Source organism: Jaculus jaculus, chromosome 7, assembly GCF_020740685.1.
Source record: "Jaculus jaculus isolate mJacJac1 chromosome 7, mJacJac1.mat.Y.cur, whole genome shotgun sequence".
Classification (NCBI taxonomy): Eukaryota; Metazoa; Chordata; class Mammalia; order Rodentia; family Dipodidae; genus Jaculus; species Jaculus jaculus.
The window spans coordinates 84,847,353-84,875,113 of NC_059108.1; the positions used below are offsets into that span (position 1 = coordinate 84,847,353).

General features: G+C 44.7%; 3 pseudogenes; 2 read left to right on the plus strand and 1 right to left on the minus strand.

The window, feature by feature from the left end:
- Window positions 1-1,368: 1,368 nt before the first annotated feature.
- LOC123462249 lies at window positions 1,369-3,070 on the plus strand (annotated as a pseudogene).
- LOC123462316 lies at window positions 2,994-16,654 on the minus strand (annotated as a pseudogene).
- A 3,160-nt stretch (window positions 16,655-19,814) lies between these two features.
- LOC123462250 lies at window positions 19,815-22,865 on the plus strand (annotated as a pseudogene).
- Window positions 22,866-27,761: the final 4,896 nt, after the last annotated feature.

Sequence of the window (27,761 nt, forward strand, 5' to 3'; positions counted from 1 at the left end):
TCTCTCTACCCCTTTCCTCTGAGGCCTTCCTCTGTGGGTTATTGGTAATTTTGGGGAGAAACCCCCTGATTCTGGGGAGTTATGTGGGAAGGAAGAAACTTAGTAAAACTGTGTGACTAATTATATTTAGATAAAAACAATTTATTTATTTATTTGAAAGAGAAAAGGAGGAGACAGAGAGAGGAAGAGACAGATATATAGAGAGAATGGGTGGTTTGGGCTACTAGCCACTGCAAACAAACTCCAGACACAGGTGTCATCTTGTGCTTCTGGTGTAGGTGGGTATTAGGGAATTGAAAATGGGTCCTTAGGCTACACAGGCACGTGCCTTAATTGCTAAGCCATCTCTCCATCCCTATATGGCTGCCTTTAAATGAATACAGTTGATTGAGAATGGGTGAGGAGGTTCTGACACTCCAGGACTCTAGGAGATCCACCAAAATGTTGGGGTCACCTAGGGCAGTTAACCACTGCTTGTGAGATAAACCCACCCTATTTTCTCTTCTATCTTCAACAACAAAGATTATATTATGAATTATTCAGTTTATTTAGGGAAAAATCTTGAGGTACATTTAAGAGAATTTACAATTCTTGAGAAGTCTGGGCAGAGGTTTGGCAGTGCATTAATAATCATAATTTCACCTGATTATGGCTTCTTCCCAGGGATCAATGATTGTGCCAGAAATATCAGTAGAGAATGGAGGCAGGGGTCAAGGGAGTCATCACTTCCTCAATATTGGTGTCTCATGCTGAAGATGGCAGGTGCAATTCATGGGCTTGAGATCCCATTGATGCTCAAAGCCCACAAAAGCTCTTATTATCTCTCTCATTTTCAGTCCTTTATAGACATATCTGTCAGATCATTGAAGTTATTATTATGCTTTCCTAGAATACAGGCTTTTACTAGAGAATAAGATAAAAATGGGTAAACTGAGTCTTAAAATATTATTCAGGTTTCAAACTCCTTAGAGAACATAGGCTTGCATTAGAGAGATTGCATAGTGGTTAAGGCCTTGACAGGGATGCCTAAAGAACCCATGTTACAACTCTGCTGATCCCACGACGGTATCCCAAATAACCAATAGGAGGCAAGTGCAATCTCCCACGCTGGCCACCAGAGTGGAAAAGCGTCTAGAGATCAATGGTAGTGGATGAGGCCCTGTGTGGCAATTATGTCGTTCCCTCTCCTCTCTAAAACAGTATGAAAAAAAAAAAAAAACTTAAAAGGAAAATAGGCTTCAGGGGATATATCAAATAGTAAGGGGTTACATTAAATTGTTACAGAATGTGGACGCAGTCCGATTGATTCATCCGTGCCTGGCGGTGGGCGTGGGTGGTGGTGGGAGGGTTATTGTGGGGGAATGAGGGATGGTGTCCTCAAGAGAATTGACCCAGAATCCTGGAAGAAGATCTGGTTGCCCTACAGCAACAGCCGGCCGGCTCTGCACGCCTGCCAACCAACATGGTGATTGCATGACCAACTGCCCGACACTCATCTCCATGGTGGGCCTGCCTGCCAGGGTCAAGACCTACATTTATGAGACGCTGAGCCACTACCTGAACTGGATTGGTGTGCACACTCAGGAATTCAACGTTGGCCAGTATCACCGGGACATGGTCAAGACGTATAAATCTTTTGAGTTTTTCCTCCCAGACGATGAAGAGAGCCTGAAAATCCAGAAGCAGTGTGCTCCAGCAGCTCTCTGTGACATCCGGGGGTTTCTCAGTGAGGATGGGGGACATGTGTCAGTTTTTGATGCAACTAATACCACCAGAGAATGGAGAGCAACCATCTTTAATTTTGGGGAGCAGAACGGCTACAAGACCTTCTTCATTGAGTCTATCTGTGTGGATCCTGAGGTCATAGCTGCCAACATCGTGTAAGTGAACCTGGGCAGCCCTGATTATGTTAGCCACAGAGGATTACATGAGGCGCATCGAGTGCTATGAGAACTCCTATGAGCCACTGGATGAGGACCTGGACAGAGATCTGTCCTATATCAAGATCATGGACATAGGGCAGAGCTACATGGTGAACCGTGTAGCTGACCACATCCAGAGCCAAATCGTATATTACCTCATGAACATCCATGTGACTCCCCACTCCATCTACCTGTGCCGGCATGGGGAGAGCGAGCTCAACCTCAAGGGCCAGATTGGTGGGGACCAAGGACTATCTTCCTGGGGCAGGGAGTTTGCCAAGAGTCTGGCTCAGTTCATCAGCCACCAGAACATCAAGGATCTGAAGGTCTTGACCAGCCAGATGAAAAGAATCATCCAGACCACAGAGGCATTGGGTGTGCCCTATGAGCATTGGAAGGTCCTCAACGAGATAGATGCGGGTGTCTGTGAGGAAATGACCTACGAGGAAATTCAGGCCCATTATCCACTGGAGTTCGCCCTTCAGGACCAGGACAAGTACCGTTACCGGTATCCGAAGGGTGAGTCCCATGAGGACCTGGTCCAGCGACTGGAGCCTGTCATCTTGGAATTGGAGAGACAGGAGAACGTGCTGGTCATCTGCCACCAGGCTGTGATGCGCGGCTTCCTGGCACACTTCAAAGACAAGGCAGCAGAACAGCTGGCCCTACCTCAAGTGTCCCCTACACACAGTCCTGAAGCTGACCCTAGTGGCTTACGGTTGTAAAGTGGAGTCCATATTCTTGAACGTGGACAGCTGTGAATACACACTGAGACAGGCCTCAGAATGTAGACATCTCAGGCCTCCAGAGGAAGCCCTTGTCACAGTCTCTGCTCACCAGTGACCACATGCCATCCACTGAGGCCCCTGTGCAGGAGTTGGTTGAGTCTCCACACGAGGTCATTCCAGGTTTCTCTCGTGTTTACATTACGGGCATTGTCACCATGCAGGAGCACCGTCGAAGCTGTGCCTGGCTGGCAGTGCCCAGAGCCCTCAGCCTAGCCCAGGGTCTCCTTGTTGACAGCCAGCGACAAGGTTGGATGTGGCTGCTGATATGCTCAGAATCCCCAGGCTATTTGCTGTGCAGCTGGTTGAGCTCCTCCTTTGCCCCACTTTCTGGCCCCTTTGCTGTGGCTTTGTGAAGTGTGCAGCCCTAAATGTGAAACGGAACATTTCATGGAGAAGTCCCTCACTGGCTCAGCTGCCAGGGTGCAGAAGACAACCCCTGGCCGGGCTCTTCCTGTCCTCTTCATAGCCTGGTCTTCCTGGGGTGCTGAGTATCTCCTACTCAAGAACGAGGCCAACTCTCCCCATCCCTCCCTGCCAGGAATGGAAGCGCTGCAGCGCTGGCCAGGCCCATTGGGACAGTCGCCCCACATTTGGCATTCCTCGAACAGCATACTTGCTTTGGCACATTGTGACACTGAAGGGAAAGGGAACATTGGAGGTGCCCTTTCCTGACTTCTACCAAGGCCTATGCCGAAATATGCCCAGCTGTTCTCAAGAACTGAACTGGGAGACCATGGAAAGATGGGCCAGCTGTCCTGGTTACCTTCAAAGTGCACACACCAAAGTGCTCAAGGAGCCTGGGCTCTCTTTCCCTGGTCATTGTCACCTCTGTCCACACAGGACTATGCACCGCTGGCAAGGATGTTCTTTGCTGTGAGTGGCTCAGAGCTACCCTTAGTCCTGTTAGCTCCTCCCTGGTGTTTGTTACCGTCCACATGTTGCACTGAGGAAGGAGGAAAACAGGCCTTGGAGGCAGCCACTAGCCCAAGGAGAAGTCCTGAGCCCGTCACAACTTTGTCTCATGTCATGGGAGTCTGATAAAAACAACCTTGAAAGCCGGGCTTGGTGGCGCACGCCTTTAATCCCAGCACTCGGGAGGCAGAGGTAGGAGGATCGCCGAGAGTTCAAGGCCACCCTGAGACTACATAGTGAATTCCAGGTCAGCCTGAGCCAGAGTGAGACCCTACCTCAAAAAACCAAAAAAAAAAAAAAAAAAACCTTGTGGAGCCTCTGAGTTCTTGTAGGTTTATGCAGCCGATTATGGCTCAGTTTCTCAGCTAGCCAACAGACTGACATGCAGGGCTGGAACCCATACCAGTGGCTGGTGCTCTGCTGCCCACAAACGGGACCTTGGTAAGCCATATCCCTGCATCCAAGAGCCATTCCAAGTCTGGGCCTTTTCAGCCTTGCCACTCCCATTGTCTGTCTGTAGCCTGCAGAGTCCACCAGGCCCTAAGGGAAGTCAGTGTCCCTGGTCCTGACAAGTGGCCTCCCTCCCCCTCCCTCCTTCCCTCCCTGCCTTTTCTCTCTCTCTCTCTCTCTCTCTCTCTCTCTCTCTCTCTCTCTCTCTCGTCAAAGCTGTAGACAAACAGGAATAAATGTCTGGAATGAGCCTGACCCTCTTTGGCTCGATTCCTGTCAGAGCCCTAAGCCCCATCTAGGGTCCAGAAGACCATACTGTTGCCTTTGGGACATGGGGAGTGTAACCTTTGCTTTTGTGTCTCTCCAAGTTTGGGTGACGTTTGTCATCTGGACATACTTTTTAGCCATAGAGAATCCCCTTGGTCGGCAGCTGTGAATCTACCTGATGTCACCTGCAAAAAGACCACCGAGGCCTTTTATCTCTGCACGGAGGGGGAGGCGGGAGCCACGTTACAAGAGGGACTGCATGGGGCAGAGGTGTGTCTGGGAGTTAGGGCATGCGTGGGAACAGCCCCTCCCTCAGCTGCCTTGGAGTGACTGCAAGGTGCCTGGGCCGCAGGCATCATCCTGCTCTCCCTAGAATGGATGGCGTTGGATTTCAACCATGCATTGCACTGTGTCCAGCATTCTTTGCAATAAATACTTTTTAAAACATGAAAAAAAAATTGTTACAGAATGTTGTGGAATCCCAGTCGATGGAGTTTAGCTAGCAGGTGATGTGGGAGGGAAAGGGACAGCATGTATTGCGAATCTAAGAGTGGCTTGTTTAATTTGAGGAAGCACCTTTCCATGTAACCCAAGCTAGCTGGGATTTCATGATCCGTCTAGGGTCACAATTTGAAATTTTAGAGGTGTACAGGAGATTCCTGGGACCCTCAAGTTTCACATTACTTTAAATGAGTTTCACTCAAAGACTGCTTTCCGCAGGCCCTAAAGAAAGAGTTTGCCTAGAACCCTTGTCCAAGTCTTGTCTATGTTTGACATCTCATGGGAATTCTAGTCAACCATAATTGGAGAGGATAGGCTGGAGGATGTGGCTCAGTAGTCACTGGTCCTGAGGCATGCTGGCACCTGCCCACTTTGTCAAAATGGATTCACAACGTTGCTAGGCAACCAGATGCTGCTTCCCCTTCTTGTCTGAGTGTTCCACAGATGGTAAGGCAGAGCATCTTTCAGTGGCGTGTTCTGATGGTGCTTGAGACTAGCATAGCTTAGTGTGAGCACTAACACTGGTGGCTTGGGTTACTAATATTCTTATTGGAAGGGCTGTAGGGGGGACTATAGACAGACAGTGTGGTAGGGAGGAAGGGTGAATACAAGCTGAACTGGGATAAAGGAGGGGGATAGAGTCTTGCACGAAAGAAGCGGCCAGCAAGGCCATAAACTCTGCCATGAAGCGATTCCTGTCCTTTGGGTACTGGGCTTCCAAACCAGAGCAATCTGGTTTCCTGCCAGGGTTCAAGTCCTTGGGAAAGATCCCCAAAGACTCTTGCCTCGTGGATGTTAACAAGATACGCAATCTCGTCATGCTTAGGATGTACCACGTTTCCCAAAGGACAAGAAAAAAAGGTAAGAGAGACCACAGGTGTGACAGCCAGGAAGGGCGATTGGCAGCACACACCTTAGACTCATTGTAATACATAACCTTTACATCATATCTCAAAATCGAGTATCATTTTATTATTGTACTTAAATGTTTGTTAATAGCAGTAAGAGCACTGATTATAGTATCTGATGAAGATTGAGCTGGTATGTGTTTTAAACAGCTCTCAGGATGTCTATCTATTCCTACTGAAGCATCACAATGGTTTGCTGTAATGTCACTAGGATTTTCAACCCCCATTTCATGGATGAGAGGACTGAGTTATCAAGTACACAAGACCTGCATAATAGGAGGAAGAGATGACATCAAAATAATGAAGAGACCAATTCAGAGAATACATGATGGAGAGTGGAGTTGGGAAAAGGAAATAGAGGGGTTAGGAAATTATGGTTTGTCTATAATTATACAGTTTATCAGTGGAGCACTATGTTAAGGTATGGAGAGTTGGCTTAGTAATTAAGGTGCTTGCCTGTAAAGCCTATGACCCATCTCCAACTCTTCAGATCCAATCTTAGCAAGACACACGGAGGAGAGGCAAGCGCAAGGTCACACATGCCTACTAGTTGGCACAAGCCTCTGGAGTTTGATTACAGTGGCTGAGGTCCTGGCATGCCATTTTTCTCACTCTCTCTTGCTCTTCCTAATGTAAAATAAAAAAGTATATTCAAAAAGCGAAATACTGCTTGGCATTATGGCACACTCCTTTAATCCCAGCACTTGGAAGGCAGAGCTAGGAGGATCATGATGATCAAGATTTCAAAAGAATGATTGTAAATATGTTCAAAGAGGTCAAAGAACAAATCAAATAATCAAAGAAGAAATCAAAGAGGAAATCAAAAGAATCAAAGAGGAAATCAAAGAAGATGCAAGACACCAATTTAATGAATTAAAGAAGGCAATACAAGACATAAATAAGGAAAAAGAAATAATAAAGAAAAACCAGTCAGAATTACTAGCAATGAAGAACACAGTTAATGAAATTAAAACATTCTGTAGAAAATGCATATAGTATGCTTATCAAATGGCCCAGTAAGCTCTTCTCTTCATGTTCATACCCTTATATTAATGCTACTCTCACTTGTGGTAGAGAATCTTCTCTTTTCAGATGTCAGTTACTTTGGGATGACTCTGAAAGCATCATTGTGCTGGAAAGATTGACGAGTGTGTTCAGTATTGCAATATCTATCACACCTTCCAGGGCTCAGGATTTATTGTGGAAGAGGTGGCAGAAAGAATGTAAAAGACAATGAAGGGTAGAACTACTTACAACATGCTCCCCACCAGAAACAAATGGCTTGGATATCCATGACCTCACAGTGCCTGACACTACCAACACAAGACCATCAAAGTTAGGCGGAGAAGATCGGGACATCAATATAAATGAGAGACTGATTGAGATGGGGTGTATGGAGTTACAAAGTGGAAAGTTGGGGGAGGGAGGGTATTTACATGGGATAATCTTATAATGATGGAAGTTGTTATCTTAAAAATTGAAAAAGAAAAAGAATGGCTAGGACTTCCAGTTAAGATGGTGGCTTAGGAACCAAACCAAAGCAGCCTAGTGGAGGAAAAGGCAAAGAATACCCAGCAAAATACACACTTTTACTGAAAAGTGAGGTGTATAAGAAATTTAAAAAGCAGCAGACATGTTAGGTGTCAGGGTCGAAGGCTGATGAGCAGCTCTGTCCCCTGTCCGTGGTCTTCACTGCAAGGAGACCAGGTGAGCCTCCCACTGTGGAACGTGAACGGCTGGCAGTGTGGTTTCCTTTGGCATCTGGAGCTTTCCAAAGAAGAAAGCGTCCACTCTTCTGTTTGGAGGACGGAAGACCCCTGGCCCAAGACCTCCATATTTATATATATACACACATACATATATATACACACAAACACATATATATATATGCATACATACATACATATGTCTCTGAAACAAACAAAAAATATATATATACACATATATATGTTTTTATTTGATTGTTTTTTTCAAGATAGAGTCTTGCTATAGCTCAGGCTTACCTAGAATTCACTATGTAGTCTCAGGGTGGCCTGAAAGTCACAGTGATCCTTCCTACCTCTCCCTCACGAGTGCTGGAATTAAAAGTAGGTCACCACTCCTGGCATAAAAGAATTTTTTTTAAAGGCTGGAGAGATTTCTTAGTGGTTAGAGCACTTGTCTGCAAAGCCAAAGGACCCTGGCTCAATTCCCCAGGACCCACGTGAGCCAGATGCACAAGGTGGTGCATGTGTCTGGAGTTCGTTTGCAGTGGCTGGAGGCCCTGGCGTGCCCATTTTCCCTCTGCACTCTCTCCTTCATCTGCCTCTTTCTCTTTCTCAAATAAATGAAATATGCTTTTTTAATTGAAAAAAAATCAGCAGAGAAGTAGCAGAGATGCTGGGCATCTAGAGCCCACATAGACAGACCTAAGAGGCTCTGGAAGCAGTGGCTCCAGCAGCGGCAGCCCCGACTCCAGCTCCGGTACTGGCATCACCAGCTCTGGCATTGGCATCACCGGCTCCAGCAGCAGCAGTGGCAGATCCAGCAGTGGCAGTGCCAGGTCTGTGGGGCCACAGCTGCCAAGCTTGGCTTGCCCCACAAGAAAAGCCAGTGCCCAGCTCCAGAAAACAGAACAGCGGTCCAGCGATCCAGCCAGCCTACTTGAACCCACAGGGAACCAAAGAGGGACGCATAACTGAGACCAAATTCATCCAAAAAGGTAACTAGGATTGCACCAGGAAGGATGTTACTTGGTCACAAGCTGACTTGGAACCCTCAGCAGATCAGAAATCTTAACCTCTTTGTTGATAGATGATCTGATTGTTATAATGTCTACTCTTGCATAAATACTCGGTGCTGTCTTTCATTGAATGTGTACATTGTTTACTTATATTTTCGAATCTATCTGTATTTTGTTCCACTCAGCCTACTTGAATACTCCCATAGCAAGCAAACCCAACTCCTAGGAACACCTTTGTAGATACTCTGAGAGTCTTAAGAGCCACACCTAACACCTTAAGCTCCTACCCTGAAGATATATAACATCAAATCAATTAATACAACTAAGAATACCCAGCTAGCTAGTAAACCCGAGCATTAACATAATCAAAGATGCAAAAATATATAGATTATAACACAAGAAACACTAAAAATCAGGACAATATAAATCCACCGAAAAGTATTAATGCATCATAAATGACCTCCATTGAGAATGAGTTAGAGGAAATCCCTGAGAAAGATTTCAAAAGAATGATTGTAAAGATGTTCAAAGAAGTCAAAGAACAAATCAAAGGAATCAAAGAGGAAATAAAAGGAATCAAAGAAGTTGCAGGACACCGGGAAAAATTAAACAGAGAGGCATCTGGACTAAATGAGGTCATAGAAAGAATGGACTTAACAGATATATACAGGACATTCCATCCAAAGGCTGCAGAATGTACAGTCTTTTCAGCAGCACATGGAACATTCTCTAAAATAGACCATATATTAGGACACAAAGCAAATCTTAACAAATTCAGGAAAATTGAAATAATTCCTTGCATTCTATCTGACCACAATGGAATTAACTACAAATCAGTAGCAAGAAAGGCTATAGAGCATACACAAAATCATAGAAACTAAACAATACACTACTAAATGATGAATGGGTCAATGAAGAAATCAAAAAGGAAATCAAAACAGTTATAGACTCAAGTGATAATGAGAACACAACATACCAAAATCTCTGGGACACAATGAAGGCAGTTCTAAGAGGCAATTTTTTTTTTAATATTTTTTAGTCATTTTTTATTTATTTATTTGAGAGTTGGTTCTTTGAAAGGATAAACAAGATTGATAAACCCTTAGCAAATCTGACCAAAAGAGAGAAGAGACACAAATTAATAAAATCAGAGATGAACAAGGGAACATCACAACAGATTCCAGAGAAATTCAAAAAATCATAGGGACATACTATAAAAGCATATACTCCACAAAGTATGAAAATCTGAAAGAAATGGATGATTTCCTTGATCTATGTGACCTACCTAAATTAAATCAAAATGAGATTAATCACCTAAATAGACCTATAACAAACATGGAGATCCAAACAGTTATCAATAATCTCCCAACTAAAAGAAGCCCAGGCCCGGATGGATTCACTGCTGAATTTTACCAGACTTTTAAGGAAGAGCTAACACCATTGCTTCTTAAGCTTTTCCAGGAAATAGAAAAAGAAGGAATTCTACCAAACTCCTTCTATGAGGCCAGCATCACCCTGATACCAAAACCAGGCAAAGATAGAACAAAGAAAGAAAATTACAGACCAATCTCCCTCATGAACATAGATGCAAAAATCCTCAACAAAATATTGGCAAACAGAATACAGGAGTACATCAAAAAGATCATTCACCCTGACCAAGTAGGCTTTATCCCAGAGATGCAGGGATGGTTCAACATACGCAAATCTATAAATGTAATACATTACATAAACGGGTTGAAGGACAAAAATCACATGATCATCTCATTAGACGCAGAGAAAGCATTTGACAAAATCCAACATCCCTTCATGATAAAAGTCCTACAGAGACTGGGAATAGAAGGAACATATCTCAATATAATAAAGGCTATTTATGACAAGCCTACAGCCAACATATTACTAAATGGGGAAAAACTGGAAGCTTTTCCACTAAAATTGGGAACAAGACAAGGGTGTCCATGTCCCCACTTTTATTTAATATAGTTTTGGAAGTCTTAGACATAGCAATAAGCCAAGAGACACACATAAAAGGGATACAAATTGGAAAGGAAGAGATCAAGTTATCATTATTTGCAGATGACATGATTCTATACATAAAGGACCCTAAAGACTCTACTAGCAAGCTGTTAGAGCTGATCAAAACCTACAGCAATGTAGCAGGATACAAAATAAATACACAGAAATCAGTAGCCTTCATATATGCTAACAACAAACACACAGAGGATGAAATCAGAGAATCACTGCCATTCACAATTGCATCAAAAAAAAATAAAGTACCTTGGAATAAACCTAACCAAGGAAGTAAAGAATCTCTACAATGAGAACTTTAAAACTCTCAAGCGAGAAATTGCAGAAGACACTAGAAAGTGGAGAAACATCCCTTGTTCCTGGCTTGGAAGAATCAATATCGTGAAAATGGCAATCTTACCTAAAGCAATCTACACATTTAATGCAATCCCTATCAAAATTCCAAAGGCTTTCTTCATGGAAATAGAAAAAAACAATCCAAAAATTCATTTGGAATCACAAAAAACCTCATATATCTAAAATAATACTGAGCAACAAAAATGAGGCTGGTGGTATCACCATACCTGATTTTAACCTATACTACAGAGCCATCGTAACAAAAACAGCGTGGTACTGGCAGAAAAACAGACATGTAGATCAGTGGAACAGAATAGAGGACCCAGATGTAAGCCCAAGTAGCTATAGCCACCTGATATTCGATAAAAATGCCAAAAATACTCATTGGAGAAGAGACAGCCTCTTCAGCAAATGGTGTTTTGAAAACTGGGTATATATCTGCAGATGGATGAAAATAGATTCTTCTCTCTCGCCATGCACAAGAATTAAGTCCAAATGGATTAAAGACCGTAACATCAGACCGGAAACTCTGAAACTGCTAGCGGAAAAAGTAGGGGAAACCCTTCAACATACTGGTCTTGGCTAAGACTTTCTGAATACAACCCCAATTGCTCAGGCAATAAAACTACAGATTAACCACTAGGACCTCATGAAATTACAAAGATTTTGCAGACATAAAGGGTAGAGAAAGGAAGGGAGGAGGATACTTAATAGGTTGATATTGTATATATGTAATTACAATGATTGTAATGGGGAGGTAATATGATGGAGAATGGAATTTCAAATGGGAAAGTGTGGGGGTGGGGAGGGAGGGAATTACCATGGGATATATTTTATAATCATGGAAAATGTTAATAAAAATTAAAAAAAAAATAAACAAAAAAAGAAAGCTTCAGCTGGGCAGGGAGATGCACGCCTTTAATCCCAGGACTTGAGAGGCAGAGCTTCGAGGATTGCCATGAGTTCCAGGCCACCCTGAGACTACATAATGACTTCCAGGTCACCTTAGGCTAGAGTAAGATCTTAACTTGAAAAACCAAACACATACAACAAAAACAACAAAAAACCATATTGGGCTGGAGAGATGGCTCAGCAGTTAAAGTGCCTCCCTTTGAAAGGCGAAGGAAAATTTTAAAGTAAACTTTGGGAAGAAACAGCTGGTTGCTACAGAACAGCTAGGGGTCAGCCTGAACTGTATATTCCTGGAAGAAGTAAATCAAAGATAGGCTAAAAGATAGGCTGTGGGTGGCCCAAGATATGGGTTGGTCGGGTCAACATAAACTTTATGTCCTGGGAAGAGGAAAAACAAAAATATAGTTTTAAGAAAAACCAAAATAATAAAGTAAGTTCCCAAGATAGCCTGACCAAGGACTTAAACTTTGGTTATGGACAAATAAGATATGTAGACATAACTGTATAAGCTTTGCAAATACCCTTGTGGAAACCCTCCCCCTTTCCCTTCCTTGCTAAAAACCCTATAAAAAGGAACACCCAATAGGGCTCAGGGTCAATTCCTCTGTCTCCTGCGTGGGATAAGTAATGACCCCAGAGCTCTGGTTTCCCGAGTAAAGCCTCATGCTTTTGCAGCAAGTTTGGTCTCCCATGTGTCTTTGGGTGCATGCTATCTCGGGACCTGAGTGAGGGTCTCCCTCTGGGAGTCTTTCACCTTCAAAGCCTACTAAACTCGGTTTCATTCCTTGGTACCCATTTAATGCAAGATGCACAATGTGACACATGAATCTGGAATTCATTTGCAGCAACTGGAGGCTCTGGCACACCCATTCTTTCTGTCTCTCTCTCTCTCCCTTCTCTCTGTCTCTCTTTGCTAGCGAATAAGTAAATAAAAACATTTTCAGGGTGGAGAGATGGCTTACTGCTTAAGGCACTTGCCAGTGAAGCCTAAGGACCCAGGTTCAATTCCCCATCAAACACATAAGCCAGATGGACAAGTGGCACATGCGTCTGGAGTTCATTTGCTCTCTCTCTTGCTCTATAATAAAAAAAAATAAATTATGTTAAAAAAATTTTAAAAATAAAGCTTCGTTCTTAGGGTGGCGTTCCACTCTCAGTGATCCTCCTATCTCTGCCTTCTGAGTGCTGGTATTAAAGGTGTACACTACCATGCCCGGCTCAAGAGTATTTTTTTAAATAAAAAAGATTATATTTAGCCAGACATGGCTGCATATACCTATAATGTTATCACTCAAAAAGATGAGGGCAATAGGATCAGGAATTTAAGGCCAGTCTGAGCTACCATGAGATTCTTTTTGTTGTTGTTTGTGGTGGCTTTTCAGGGTAGGGTCTCACTCTAGCGCAGGCTGACCTGGAATTCACTATGTGGTTATAGGCTGGCCTTGAACTCACAGTGATACTACGACTTCTGCCTATCATATGCTGGGATTAAAGGTGTGCACCACCACAACCTGCTATGAGATTCTTACCTCCAATAAAAATCCACAAAAGGGGAGGGAGGGAATTACCATGGGATATATTTTATAATCATGGAAAATGTTAATAAAAATAAAAATTAAAAAAAAGAATAAAACACATATACTAATAAAAAAAAATAAAGATTTAGGGCTAGAGAGATGGATTAGCTGTTAAGGCCTTTGTTTGCAAAGCCAAAGGACCCAGGTTTGATTTCCCAGGACCCATGTAAGATGCACAAAGGGGCACATGCATTTGGAGTTCATTTGCAGCAGCTGGAGGCCCTGGAGCACTCAATGTATATCCCTATATGTCTGCCTCTTTCTCTCTCTGTCTCTCTTTTTTTTTCTAACAGTGGAAGGTATTTTTTTTTTAATTTTTAAATTTTTATTAACATTTTCCATGATTATAAAAAAAAAAATCCCATGGTAATTCCCTCCCTCTCTGTCTCTCTTAAATAAATATATTAAAAATAAAAAAAATAAAAAAAATCCACAAAAAATATACTGACATATCTTTTGCAACTAGGAATATAGCTCACTGGTGGAGTGATTGCACTGAAAAATAACGATAAATATGTATATAACATAACTTAAATATTCCACAAGGATGGAATTGTTAAAAAATATTCTTAGGGGCTGGAGAGATGGCTTAGCGGTTAAGCGCTTGCCTGTGAAGCCTAAGGACCCCGGTTCGAGGCTCGATTCCCCAGGTCCCACATTAGCCAGATGCACAAGGGGGCGCATGCGTCTGGAGTTCCTTTGCAGTGGCTGGAAGCCCTGGCGTACCCATTCTCTCTCTGTCCCTCTATGTGTCTTTCTCTCTGTGTCTGTAGCTCACAAATAAATAAATACTATAAAAAAAAACTTACATGTAGAATGCCTCCAACTAGCAAATACTATTGCAGTCTTAAGTTCTAAAAATTGGAAAATACACAAAAGAATTGGTCTGGAGATAAAGATCACTGTAAGCACTTACTTGCCTGGCATGTGCAAGGCACACTGTAAATTAGGTTGTGTGTGTGCACACGTGTTTAAATTAAATATAAACAAACCAGTAAACATACCATAAAAAATGAAGCTTCTTGCCATGGGATATTGTTTACAATCATGGAAGTTGTTCAGAAGAAATAAATTAAACAAAAAAATTTAAAACAAAAGCTTCTCTCTTCAGATGGTATTGAGCAATGGGGAGATTCAAGAGTTATCAAAATGCTGAGAGGTGACAGTGTCATGTTCAGCACTAAGTAAGGCAATGTATCACACTCTCCATGATTCAGGAACAACTTTCAAAGAGGTGGCTGAAAGAAAGTAAGAGCCAAAGAAAGGAAAGGAGTGCTTTGCCATACTGTCTTCCAGATACAAAGTGGTGGTGGTATTCATGATTTCACTTTAGAGACAGGCTGTCATGTATCTCAGGCTGGACTGAAACTCTCTATACATCTGAAGTTGACCTTCATCTCCTGATCTGAGCACTTCCTACAAAACCTCAGGACTCCTGTATCGCTCTCAACCATTCAAAGTTAACCATACAGGCGCTAGAGAGATGGCTTATTGGTTAAGGCACTTGCCTGCACTGCCAAAGGACCCAGGTTTGATTCCCCTGTACCCAGTTAAGCCAGATGTACATGGTGACGCATATGTCTGGAGTTCATTTGCAGTGGCTAGAGACCCCGGCACTCCCATTCTTTCTCTCATTTTCTTTCTCTTTCTCTCTCCCTCGCCTTTTCTTTCTCTATCTTTCTCTCAATTACTATGTTATTTGTAAGAAAAAAAAGGAAGGAACAAAGGAAGGAAAAAAGACAGAAAGAAAACAAAGTTAACCACACAGTTACCAGAAACAGATTTCCCCCTCAATGGGAGAGGCATGGCGAGAGAGAAAAAAGAGGTTGCCGGGAGAGGATTGTGATCATGATACACTGTGTAAATGTGTGGTGAGTTAGTTGTTGATAGAGAGTTCAACTTAGGACCAGGTTTGGTGGTGCACACCTTTAATCCCAGCACTTGGGAAGCTGAGGAATGACAACCACGCTGAGTTCGAGGCCATCCTGAGACTACATACTGCATTGTGGGTCAGCCTGAGCTAGAGTGAGACCGTACCTTGACCAACCAAAAATGAATAAATAAATAAATGAGTTAAAAATACTGGGCTGTAGGGATAGCTCCATGGTTAATGTATTTGCCTGCAAAGCCAAAGGACCCCAGGGTCCTTTGGCTTTTTAGGCAAGCGTCTTAACCGCTCAGCCATCTTCCCCAGTCCAAAGAATTTATTTCTAGCTCCAAAGACTTGAGCCACATTCTGAGCACACGAACAGTTGCTTTCTCTCCTTCCCTCGTTACCTCCACATCCCACCCAGGACCACTGTGCTCTAGCTATGCACATGTGCATTTTAGAAGAGCCTTGTCCATTTGTGTTTCTGCTTTATAGTCAGGAACTGCTGACATACTGTGAATAGACTGTAAAACTTGAAACAATGCAGATTTTGAAGGAATTATAGGTGTCTTGTGCTTTAAGACTCTCTTGTAGGATTATTCTCTAGGCAGATGAATCAAACAACTATGTAAATCACAAAAACTGAAAATGAGCCAAACTGAAAAGAAAACATTCCAGGCAGTATCTTTCTACTGTATCCTGTCATTGAAGAGAATAAACAGGACGCAAAACTCATTCCAAATTACTCTTCCTGGGCCGGAGAGACGGCTTAGTGGTTAAGTGCTTGTCTGTGAAGCCTAAGGCGTTTTCAATGTACTGCTTCATTAACGTGCAATTCACCCCTGTGAGCTTCACAGGCAGGCTTCTGTGAGGAAGTCCTGTTCCCTGCTGACAGCATTAATAATTATTTCCTTGACTCGGTACTCTGATGGTCTGTGTACCAGGTGCTCGGAACCCAGATGGGCAAAATCAGTGTTGCCCTCATCTCCTCTAATAAGCTCGTTGGAAAATGTGAGGCCAGCAACAGCCCCTGTTTCTTGAGCCCAAGGAACAGCAAAGAAGATTCCTTCCACAATAGCAAAAGCTATAACACGTTCTGCATAAGTAGCGCTTTTGTCCCCAATCCAACTCAAGGCCCTCTGCCTTCTTCAAACAGGCACTGAAAAAGAATTCCGTTTCTCTGGAATCTTTAATATAGGTATCAACAAGGAGCCTCATTATCTCAGAATGTATGTTTCCCTAGCAATTTGGAACCCAGAGAAAGAGCGGGCTTCTGTAATTTGAACTCCTTGGCTAAATCGGTCTACCAAGTTTCCTTTTACATGCCGTCACTGGCCGCAAAGAAAGCCAGAAGATGAGATATAAAATATCTCTCCTCAGGAGTCAGGGCTTCCACTGCTGAATACCCTTGGAAAGATGCACCGGCTCAGCGGTCCAGAGGTAAGTCTCAGCTTTCTTGCACATCTTCCTGATAACCTGGCACTGGAGACCCTGGAGGGGAGGAGCGCAGAGGGAAACAGGGGACCAGGGCGGGAGGGCGGGACCAGATCTTCCCATTGGACGAGCCTGGCCCCGCCCCCCGGCACTGCCCGGCGTTCGCGCGTGGGTGGGGACTTCCGGAAGCTCCGGAAGCCGCGGACCTCTGCTGCGAGGTCTCAGGCTCACGGGGCAGGATAGCCAGGCCATCTCCGCGGACACAACTAGGACCCGTTCGCTGGCCCCGGCCACCGAGGGGGTGAAGCCCGAGGAACGCTGCGGGCGGCGTCGCTGTCCCCGGTACGCGGGAGAGCAGTGTTCGCGACCTCCGCGACAGTGACCTCTGGAGACCGAGCCCCGCAGCGCCCTGTGGCTTGGCCGGTGACCTGGTCTCCTCAAGGTTCCGGGTTCACGGATAACATGAATCTTGTAACCACACTTCCCCAGCATCTTCTTTGGGCGCCAGGTTTGCCTTGGGGTCCGACACCCCGCTAACCCCTCAGACCATTGACGAAAGCCAAGCCTACAAGTTGGGGCTCTCTGGAGGCAGGCCTATCATTTCTTTCATACCTTTGATAGTTTGCAGTGTATGCTTCCACAGCTTAGCCTCATTCTATTGTCAACAGTTTTAAAGGTTTTGATGCTATTGTAAATCATATAGTGTTCCTGATTTCATATTCAGACATAAGTATTGTTTTTGCATGTTCATAAGGTATCCTACAAACTTTATTATTTCAATATTTCTGCCATTCCTGTGTAATGAACACACTGAATTGTGGTTATTTTTAAATGTCACTAACACTGATCATTTTGCAGAGCCAGGGGCATGAATTTCTAAGAATATACATATCAAATTACAATGAACTAATAACAAATTAGAGTAACTACAACAAAGCCATAAATAACAAATGTCAGGGAAAATGGAGGCTATGAATCCTCATCAATACCAGTTAAAACTTTAAAACACTCAGCCATCTTATAAATGATTTAGAGATTCCTATGCCTGTTACTCATAGACTCACAGTGGGTCCAAAATGTTATGTCAGTATGCTAAGTGGTAGACAATACTGGGGGCCCCAGAGAATCAAGAGGACACTCATAAACATTCCCTTGGAGAGCACATGGTCCTGAGCTCTCCTGCTACAGGCAGTTGGCCTCAAGCCCAGTTTGCAAGAGAAGCCAGCTCATCAAGCTAGCAGTAGCCCAGGAAGCATTCGCTTGGAGAGCTGAAAGCCCTGAGCCTCACTGTGCAGGAGGGCTGCTCCCTCTATCCATCCCCCATCCCAAGGTGCAGAGGAACTCCACATCTCGAGCTACCACAGTGGGCTCCAGCACTGGGCATGACTCTGCATCCTTCCAGCCCACGTTTAGTCTGACCAATGGAAAGCCCAGATCTGACATCTGTATGAAAAAGGGTTTTTCTTTTTCTCTTTTCCTCTCCTAAATAGGAGGGTCTCAGTATACCTCGGGCTATCCTGGAACTTAGTGTGCAGTCAAGGTGAGTTTTGAGCTTAGCCAACCACCTACTCCTGCCTCCAGAATGCTGCGTTAGTAGCAATGTGTCATGTATCACCACACCCAGTCAAGTCCATCACAGAACTTGCTCATTCCTCAAACACAAAAAGAGAATCAAACTGGCTGGCATGGGATGCCACTACTACAAACTGAAACCTAAGTGGAGAATGAAAGGATATATATATATAATCTGGTACCCCAGCCTTTTTCCTTTTCTGTAGATAAGAAGGCCTTTATTGTGTTTTAAATTTGTGTTTTAGAAAATTCTTCTCATACTACTTCGCCTCTACCCCATTCCTCTGAGGCCTTCCTCTGTAGGTTTATTGGTATTTGAGGGAGAAACCCCCTGATTCTGGGAGTTATTTGAGCAAGAAACTTAGAAACTATATGTCTAATATATTTGGATAAAAACAATTTATTTATTCATTTGAAAGAGAAAAGGAGGAAGACAGAGAGAGGAAGAGATACATATATACAGAGAGAATGGGTGCCCCTGGGCCACTAGCCAGTGCAAACAAACTACAGATACAGGTGTCATCTTGTGCTTCTGGTGTAGGTGGGTATTAGGGAATTGAAAATGGGTCCTTAGGCTATACAGGCACGTGCCTTAATTGCTAAGCCATCTCTCCATCCCTATAGGGCTACCTTTAAATGGATACAGTTGATTGAGAATGAGTGAGGAGGTTCTGACACTCCAGGACTCTAGGAGATCCACCAAAATGTTGGGGTCACCTAGGGCAGTTAACCACTGCTTGTGAGATAAACCCACCCTACTTTCTGTTCCATCTGCAACACCAAAGATTATATTATGAATTATTCAGTTCATTTAGGGAGAAATCTTGAGGTACATTTAAGAGAATTTACAATCTTTGAGAAGGCTGGGCAGAAGTTTGGCAGTGCATTAATAGTCATAATTACACCTGATTATGGCTTCTCCCCTGGGATCCATGATTGTGCCAGGAATATCAGTAGAGCAAGAGGCAGGGATCAAGGGAGTCATCACTTCCTCAATATTGGTGCCTCATGCTGAAGATGGCAGGTCCAATTCATGGGCTTGAGATCCCATTGATGCTCAAAGCCCACAAAAGCTCCTATTATCTCTCTTGCTTTCAATCCTTTATAGACTTATCTGTCAGATCACTGAAGTTATATTATGCTTTGCTAGAATACAAGGCTTTTACTAGAGAATAAGATAAAATGGGTAAACTGAGTCTTAAAATATTTATTCAGGTTACAAACTCCTTAGAGAACATAGGCTGGCATTGGAGAGATTGCTTAGTGGTTAAGGCACTTGACAGGGATGCCTAAAGACCCATGTTCAACTCTGCAGATCCCAGTAAACCAAATGCACAATAGGGAGGCAAGTGCAATCTCCCACATACCCACTAGGTGGCAAAAGCGTCTAGAGTTCAATGGTAGTGGATGAGACCCTGTGTGCCAATTATCTCTTTCCCTCTCCTCCTCTCTCAAACAATATGAAAAAGAAAATTAAAAGGAACATAGGCTTCAGGGGTAATATCAAATAGTAAGGGGTTACATTAAATTGTTACAGAATGTGGACGCAGTCCGATTGATTCATCCCGGCCTGGCGGTGTGCGTGGGTGGTGGTGGTGGTGTTGTGAGGGAATGAGGGATGGTGTCCCCAAGAGGATTGACACAGAATCCCCTGAAGAAGATCTGGATGCGTTACAGCAACGGCCAGCAGGCTCTGCACGCCTGCCAATGTGTTGTTGCATGACCAACTGCCCGACCCTCATCGTCATGGTGGGCCTGCTTGCCAGGGGCAAGACCTACATTTCTAAGACACTGACCCGCTACCTGAACTGGATTGGTGTGGCCACTCGGGAATTCAGCGATGGCCAGTATCGCCGGGACATGGTCAAGACATATAAATCTTTTGAGTTTTTTCTCCCAGACAATGAAGAGAGCCTGAAAATCCTGAAGCAGTGTACCCTGGCAGCTCTCTGTGACGTCCGGAGGTTTCTCGGTGAGGATGGGGGACATGTGTCGGTTTTTGATGCAACTAATACCACCAGAGAATGGAGAGCAGCCATCTTTAATTTTGGGGAGCAGAACGGCTACAAGACCTTCGTCGTTGAGTCTGTGTGGATCCCGAAGTCATAGCTGCCAACATCGTGCAAGTGAAACTGGGCAGCCCTGATTTTGTTACCCACGGAGGATTTCATAATGCACATCGAGTGCTATGAGAACTCCTATGAGCCACTGGATGAGGACCTGCACAGGGATCTGTCCTATATCAAGATCATGGATGTGGGGAAGAGCTATGGGGTGAACTGTGTAGCTGACCATATCCACAGCCCTATCGTATATTACCTCATGAACATCCATGTGACTCCCCACTCCATCTACCTGTGCCAGCATTGGGAGAGCGAGCTTAACCTCAAGGGCCGGATTGGCTGGGACCCAGGACTATCTCCCCAGGAGAGAGAGTTTGCCAAGGGTCTGGCTCAGTTCATCAGCGACCAGAACATCAAGGATCTGAAGGTCTGGACCAGCCAGATGAAAAGAACCATCCAGACCACAGAGGCATTGGGTGTGCCCTATGAGCATTAGAAGGTCCTCAACGAGATAGATGCGGGCGTCTGTGAGGAAATGACCTACGAGGAAATTCAGGCCCATTATCCACTGGAGTTCACCCTGCAGGACCAGGACAAGTACTGTTACCGGTACCCAAAGGGTGAGTCCTATGAGGACCTGGTCCAGCAACTGGAGCCTGACATCTTGGAAGTGGAGAGACAGGAGAACGTGCTGGTCATCTGCCACCAGGCTGTGATGGCGAGGCCTCCTGGCATACTTCCTAGCCAAGGCAGCAGAACAACTGCCCTACCTCAAGTGTCCCCTGCACACGGTCCTAAAGCTGACCCTTGTGGCTTACGGTTGTAAATTGGAGTCCATATTCTTGAACGTGGCAGCTGTGAATACACACCGAGACAGGCTGCATAATGTAGACATCTCCAGGCCTCCAGAGGAAGCCCTTTCACAGTCTCTGCTCACCAGTGACCACATGCCATCCACTGAGGCCCCTGTGCAGGAATTTGTTGAGTCTCCACACGAGGTCATTCCATGTTCCTCTCGTGTTTATATTAGGGGCATTGTCACCATGCAGGAGCACCGTCGAAGCTGTGCCTGGCTGGCAGGGCCCAGAGCCCTCAGCCTAGCCCAGGGTCTCCTTGTTGACAGCCAGCAACAGGGTTGGATGTGGCTGCTGACATGCTCAGAATCCCCAAGCAATTTGCTGTGCAGCCGTTTGAGCTCCTCCTTTACCCCACTTTCTGGCCCCTTTGCTGTGGCTGGCAGATAGATGGCTGCTTTGTGAAACATGCAGCCCTAAATGTGAAACGGAACGTCTCACCGAGATGTCCTCACTGTGGCTCAGCTGCCTGGGTGCACAAGCAACCCCTGGCCGGGCTCTTCCTGTCCTCTTCATAGCCAGGTCTTCCTGGGGTGCTGAGTATCTTCTACTCAAGGCGAGGCCAACTCTCCCCATCCCTCCCTTCCAGGAATGGAAGCGCTGCAGCCGCTGGCCAGGCCCATTGGGCAGTCGCCCACATTTGGCATTCCTCGAACAGCATACTTGCTTTGGCACATTGTGACACTGAAGGGAAAGGGAACATTGGAGGTGCCCTTTCCTGACTTCTACCAAGGCTTATGCTGAAGTTCTCAAGAACTGAACTGGGCGACTATGGAAAGATGGGCCAGCTGTCCTAGTTACCTTCACAGTGCACACACCAAAGTGCTCAAGGAGCCTGGGCTCTCCTTCCCTGGTCATTGTCACCTCTGTCCACACAGGACTATGCACCGCTGGCAAGGATTTTCCTTTGCTGTGAGTGGCTCAGAACTACCCGTAGTCCTGTTTGCCCCTCCCTGGTGTTTGTTACCGTCAACTTGTTGGACTGAGGAAGGAGGAAAATAGGCCTTGGAGGCAGCAACTGGCCCAAGGAGAAGTCCTCAGCCCGTCAGTTTTGTCTCATGTCATGGGAGTCTGATAAAAACAACCTTGTGGAGCCTCTAAGTTCTTGTAGGTTTATGCAGCTGATTATGGCTCCGTTTTTCAGATGGCCAACAGACTGACATGCAGGGCTGGAACCCATACCAGTGGCTGGTGCTCTGCTCCCCACAAACGGGACCTTGGTAAGCCAGTTCCCTACATCCAAGAACCTTTCCATGTCTGGGCCTTTTCAGCCTTGCCACTCCCATTGTCTGTCTGTAGCCTGCAGAGGCCACCTGGCCCTAAGGGAAGTCAGTGTCCCTGGTCCTGACAAGTGGTGTCTCTCTCTCTCTCTCTCTCTCTCTCTCTCTCTCTCTCTCTCTCTCTCTCCCCTTCTCTCTCTCTGTATCTCTCTCTCTCTCTGTCTCTCGTCAAAGCTGTAGACAAACAGGAATAAATGTCTGCAATGAGCCTGACCCTCTTTGGTTCAATTCCTGTCAGAGCCCCAAGCCCCCTCTTGGGTCCAGAAGACCATACCATTGCCTTTGGGACATAGGGACTGTAACCTTTGCTTTTGTGTCTCTCCAAGTTTGGCTGACTTTTGTCATCTGGACATAATGGTTAGCCATAGAGAATCCCTTGGGTCGGCAGCTGTGAATCTACCTGATGTCACCTGCAACAAGACCACTGAGGCCTTTTATCTCTGCACGGAAGGGGAGGCGGGAGCTATGTTAAAAGGAGGATTGCATGGGGCAGAGGGGTGTCTGGGAGTTTGGGCATGCGTGGGAACAGCTCCCTCATCTGCCTTGGAGTGGCTGCAGTGTGCCTGGGCTGCAGGCATTGTCCTGCTCTCCCTAGAATGGATGGCATTGGATTTCAACCATGCATTGCACTATGTCCAGCATTCTTTGCAATAAATACTTTTTAAAACATGAAAAAAAAATTGTTACAGAATGTTGTGGAATCCCAGTTGATGGCGTTTAGCTAGCAGGTGATGTGGGAGGGAAAGGAACAGCATGTATTGTGAATCTAAGAGTGGCTTGTTTATTTTCAGGAGGCACTTTTCCATGTAACCCAAGCTAGCCGGGAATTCTAGGGTCACAATTTGAAATTTTAGGGGTTTACAGGAGATTCCCAGGACCCTCAAGTTTCACATTATTTTAAATGAGTTTCACTCAAAGACTGCTTTCCGCAGGCCCTAAAGAAAGAGTTTGACTAGAACTCTTGTCCAAGTCTTGTCTATGTTTGACATTTCATGGGAATTCTAGTCAACCATCATTGGAGAGGATAGGCTGGAGGATGTGGTTCAGTAGTTACTGGTCCTGAGGCATGCTGGCACCTGCCCACTTTGTCACAATGGATTCACGACGTTGCTAGGCAACCAGATGCTGCTGCTGCCTCTTGTCTGAGTGTTCCACAGATGGTAAGGCAGAGCATCTTTCAGTGGCGTGTTCTGATGGTGCTTGAGACTAGCATAGCTTAGTGTGAGCACTAACACTGGGGACTTGGCTTACTAATATTCTTATTGGAAGGGCTGTGGGGGGAGACTATAGACAGACAGTGGGGTGGGGACAGAGGGTGAATGCAAGCTGAACTGGGATAAAGGAGGAGGATAGAGTCTTGCAGGAAAGAAGCGGCCAGCAAGGCCACAAACTCTACCATGAAGCGATTCCTGTGCTTTGGGTGCTGGCTTCCAATCCAGAGCAGTCTGGTTTCCTGCCAGGGTACAAGTCCTTGGGAAAGATCCAGAAAGCTTCTTGCCTGGTGGACATTGACAAGATATGCAATCTCGTCACACTAAGGATGTACCACGTTTCCCAAAAGGACAAGAAAAAAGGGTAAGAGAGGCCACAGGTGTGACAGCCAGGAAGGGCAATTGGCAGCAGGGCCTATGGTGGAGAAGTGCCACCCTTTTGGGCTTGGCCCATGGGAGAGGAGAGAAGGGAGCCCCAAGAGCTGCTGTCATGGAGGATGCTGGGTCTTATTCCCACCACAGGCTCCTCAGCATCTTGTTCTGTACACCGTGGGTGAGTCTAGGTACCAGAGCTTCATTTAGGAGAGCAAACCCCAACTCTTAGCTGGTTCCCAAATCCCCTATTAGTACCTCCCCCCTTAGTAGCAGTCTGTTGGCAACTAAATAGTGAGTTGTCTACCACAATAGAGAATGAATATATCGAGTATATAATGGGGTTTCTGTACTTATTTTTTTCACTCTGACATTCCTTTAGCTGAATGTTTCTTGTATATCAAAGGAAGGATTACTTTGTTTGGAGTCGGTTTTTTGGAGCCATTTTATTCAACGCTCTAAAGAACCTATAGTTCTTTAGAGAAATAACATGTACTGAAATGCTAGTGAGTTGACTAAAACTGTCACAGACATGGTGATTATTGTGGAAGGTTACTTGGATGCTGTTTTTATGTTGTGTATTAACAGAAAAGTTTAAATCATGCCAATTACAGTTGAAAACATCCAGAATTATAAGTGTCATTTCCATGAGAGAGGGCGTCAAGTGTGTGATCAACAGCAGTTTAGCCAAGCATGGAGGTGCTGCCCACAAACATACCTAGTGGGATGTTGGGCTGGAAATATAGCAAAATTAAGGTCACCACGGCTTTTTGAGATTAATGATGAAAAACACACCTTAGACTCATTGTAATACATAACCTTTACATCGTATCTCAAAATCGAGTATCATTTTATTATTGTACTTAAATGTTTGTTAATAGCAGTAAGAGCACTGATTATAATATCTGATGAAGATTGAGCTGGTATGTTTTTTAAACAGCTCTCAGGATGTCTATCTGTTCCTACTGAAGCATCACAGTGGTTTTCTGTGCTGTCACTAGGATTTTCAACCCCCATTTCATGAATGAGAAGACTGAGTTATCAAGTACACAAGACCCTCATAATAGGAGGAAAAGATGACATCAAAATAATGAAGAGACCAATTCAGAGGATACATGATGGAGAGTGGAGTTGGGAAAAGGAAATTGAGGGGGTCGGAAATTATGGTTTGTGTATAATTATACAGTTTATCAATGGAGAGCTATGTTATGGTCTGGAGAGTTGGCTTAGTAGTTAAGGTGCTTGCCTGTAAAGCCTATGACCCATCTTCAACTCTTCAGATCCACCCTTACGAAAACACACGGAGGTGAGGCAAGTGCAAGGTCACACATGCCCACTAGTTGGCACAAGCCTCTGGAGTTTGATTACAGTGGCTGAGGTCCTGGCATGCCATGTTTCTCACTCTCTCTTGTTCTTCCTAATGTAAAATTAAAAAGTATATTAAAAAAGTGAAATATTGCTTGGCATTGTGGCACACTCCTTTAATCCCAGCACTTGGAAGGCAGAGGTAGGAGGATCATGCTGAGTTAGAGACCAGCCTGACTACCTAGTGAATTCCAGGTCAGCCTGAGGTAGAGGGAGTACCTAAAACATAAAATGACCGGACTAAGAAATGGAGAAGTGAAGTTCTACAATCATCAGTCCACACGTGCTGTCCATGTGTCTTGTTCCTAATCCGGGAGCTGGTCATCTTCAGAGAGTGTTCAGCACCCACTTGCAAGCTTGATAAGAGAGAAGGAAAACTGAAGGAAGGACTGCAATGAAGGGGGCTTCCTAGGGGGCTAACCAGAGCCCGGAGTCAGCCCAGAATGACTCTGTCTTGTTTCCCAGAACCCTGTCTTTCCTGGTTGCACTGCCTGTCTCATACCCTGCGCAAGCCCTGCTGTTCTTCCTGTTTGTTCTTTACTGTTTTAACTCTCACATCCACTTTAACCATTACATTCTCAGGGTAAGGACAAAAGACAGAACTGTTAATCATCTTTGAAAACAACCCATTGCTGTCACCTGCAAATGTCATGTCACACACATTCATGTAGCTATAAGGACCAGAATGGGTAACAGACTTAATATTATCCAGGAAATTATTTTCTTAATGGCTCTAACAAACACCCCTTTTCTGAAGATCTGCCTTCATCCCTGCCCAGCATCACCTAACAGGCTCGAGGAAGGAACCTTCTACCTACGTGTGACAATGGCCAGTCATGTGATAAAGTACATAATTTTCGGCCAAAAAAAAAAAAAAAAAAAGGAGCTAAAAGGTAAAGTTCGTAAAAGCTACATTGTGTTTCTAGAACTTCAGCAGCTGTGGAGAATTCAATGTTGCCTCTTTAGAGCAAAATTATCTTTGGCTGTATTAGCCCCACGGAACAGCTCCCTTATGGTCCTTCTGAATGTGATTGACATCTCTGACCCAATGAGCCCCCTGCTGCTCTGAGCTGCAGTTCTAGCTCTGCCCCCTTCAAGGTAAGCCTATGCATGCCTCTGAGCATAACTCGCTCTGTTTTATGCCAAGGCTCCCCACACCTACAGTTCACCCTCTATCTTGCCTCCCTTTGAACAGATCTAGTTAGTGCTTCCTCAATAACCATTCTGGTATTCATAAGCCTCAATCAAGCTTTTTGAGTCTCCAGATGCAGATTTCCCCTTACCCTGATGCAAGAATACAGCTAAAGCCCGGATGGTGTACAATATAATCTTTAGGGATATGGCCAAAAGAGGTATAGCTGGGTCTCACGGTAGTTCTATTGTGAGCATTTTGAGGAGTCTCCATATTCTTTCAGGTATTGCTCAAGATTTTAAATAGTATAGAGTAGGTATGCAGATCTTCAGTCCAAATACTTTCAAGGAATTTTATGATAAATTTTATAGGTTTTAGAATGCACAGAGAAAGAAAAGAGTTTTCAGAACAGGTCTATAGGAGACCAGTAGCTTAATACACAAACCTTCATGCAAATTATTCTAGCTTGAAATCAGAGGACACATCAGGGTTAGCTGCAAAAAGCAAGCAGCAATGTTAAACTGCTAGGGGTGTCTCCAGCCAGAGACAGAATCCTGAAGGAGTGGGAGGAGAAAAGGAAAGCACAGGGTGTCCCTCTAGTGGAGAGACATTCCGTAGCTTATTCAAGTCCTCTGCTGATGCTCAGTACTCCCATGTTCTCTTCCTTTCAGTGTGTGATGCTATGGAAATTAAAATGAAATTTGCAATGAAATTGTTGTTATCTGGACCTGAGTAGTGAAGTAAGCCAGGTACAGAAAGCCAAACTCCACATGTTCTCTCATGTGGATTCCGGCTTCAAATGTTCAGATTTGTATGAGTTGAAGTAAAAGTTAATAATAGAGTCCAGAGAGGGAATATGAGGGAGAGGACAAAAGGAGGGGACAAAGGGAGGGCAGAGTACATAGTGAATAGGGGTGGGGAAATGCTACGTCCACGGCGACCTCGCCTGTGTAGCAAGCAGAGATGCTTCTGCACTGGAAGAGAGCTGAGGACAGAGGGCCAGCACTCCTCGGAGGGATGCCCCCGGTGACCCCTTGGCAGTCAGTTACTGTAATGGTTCCTGCTGCCCAAGAAGTCACAAAGACCCGATTGCTGGTGCCAATGAGCTGTTTTCTGTGCTCTGTTTCTTTCCTGCTTCCTTCTAGTTGTTTGTCAAAGAACAGCTAGTTTCTACGCTACGCTTACTATTAATCATGCACGCAATCAGAGTACAAAAAACAATTTGAGTATTGAATGTGCCCCTCCTATGATTAGGACAATGGAGGAAATGTATAACTCTACTAGGAAT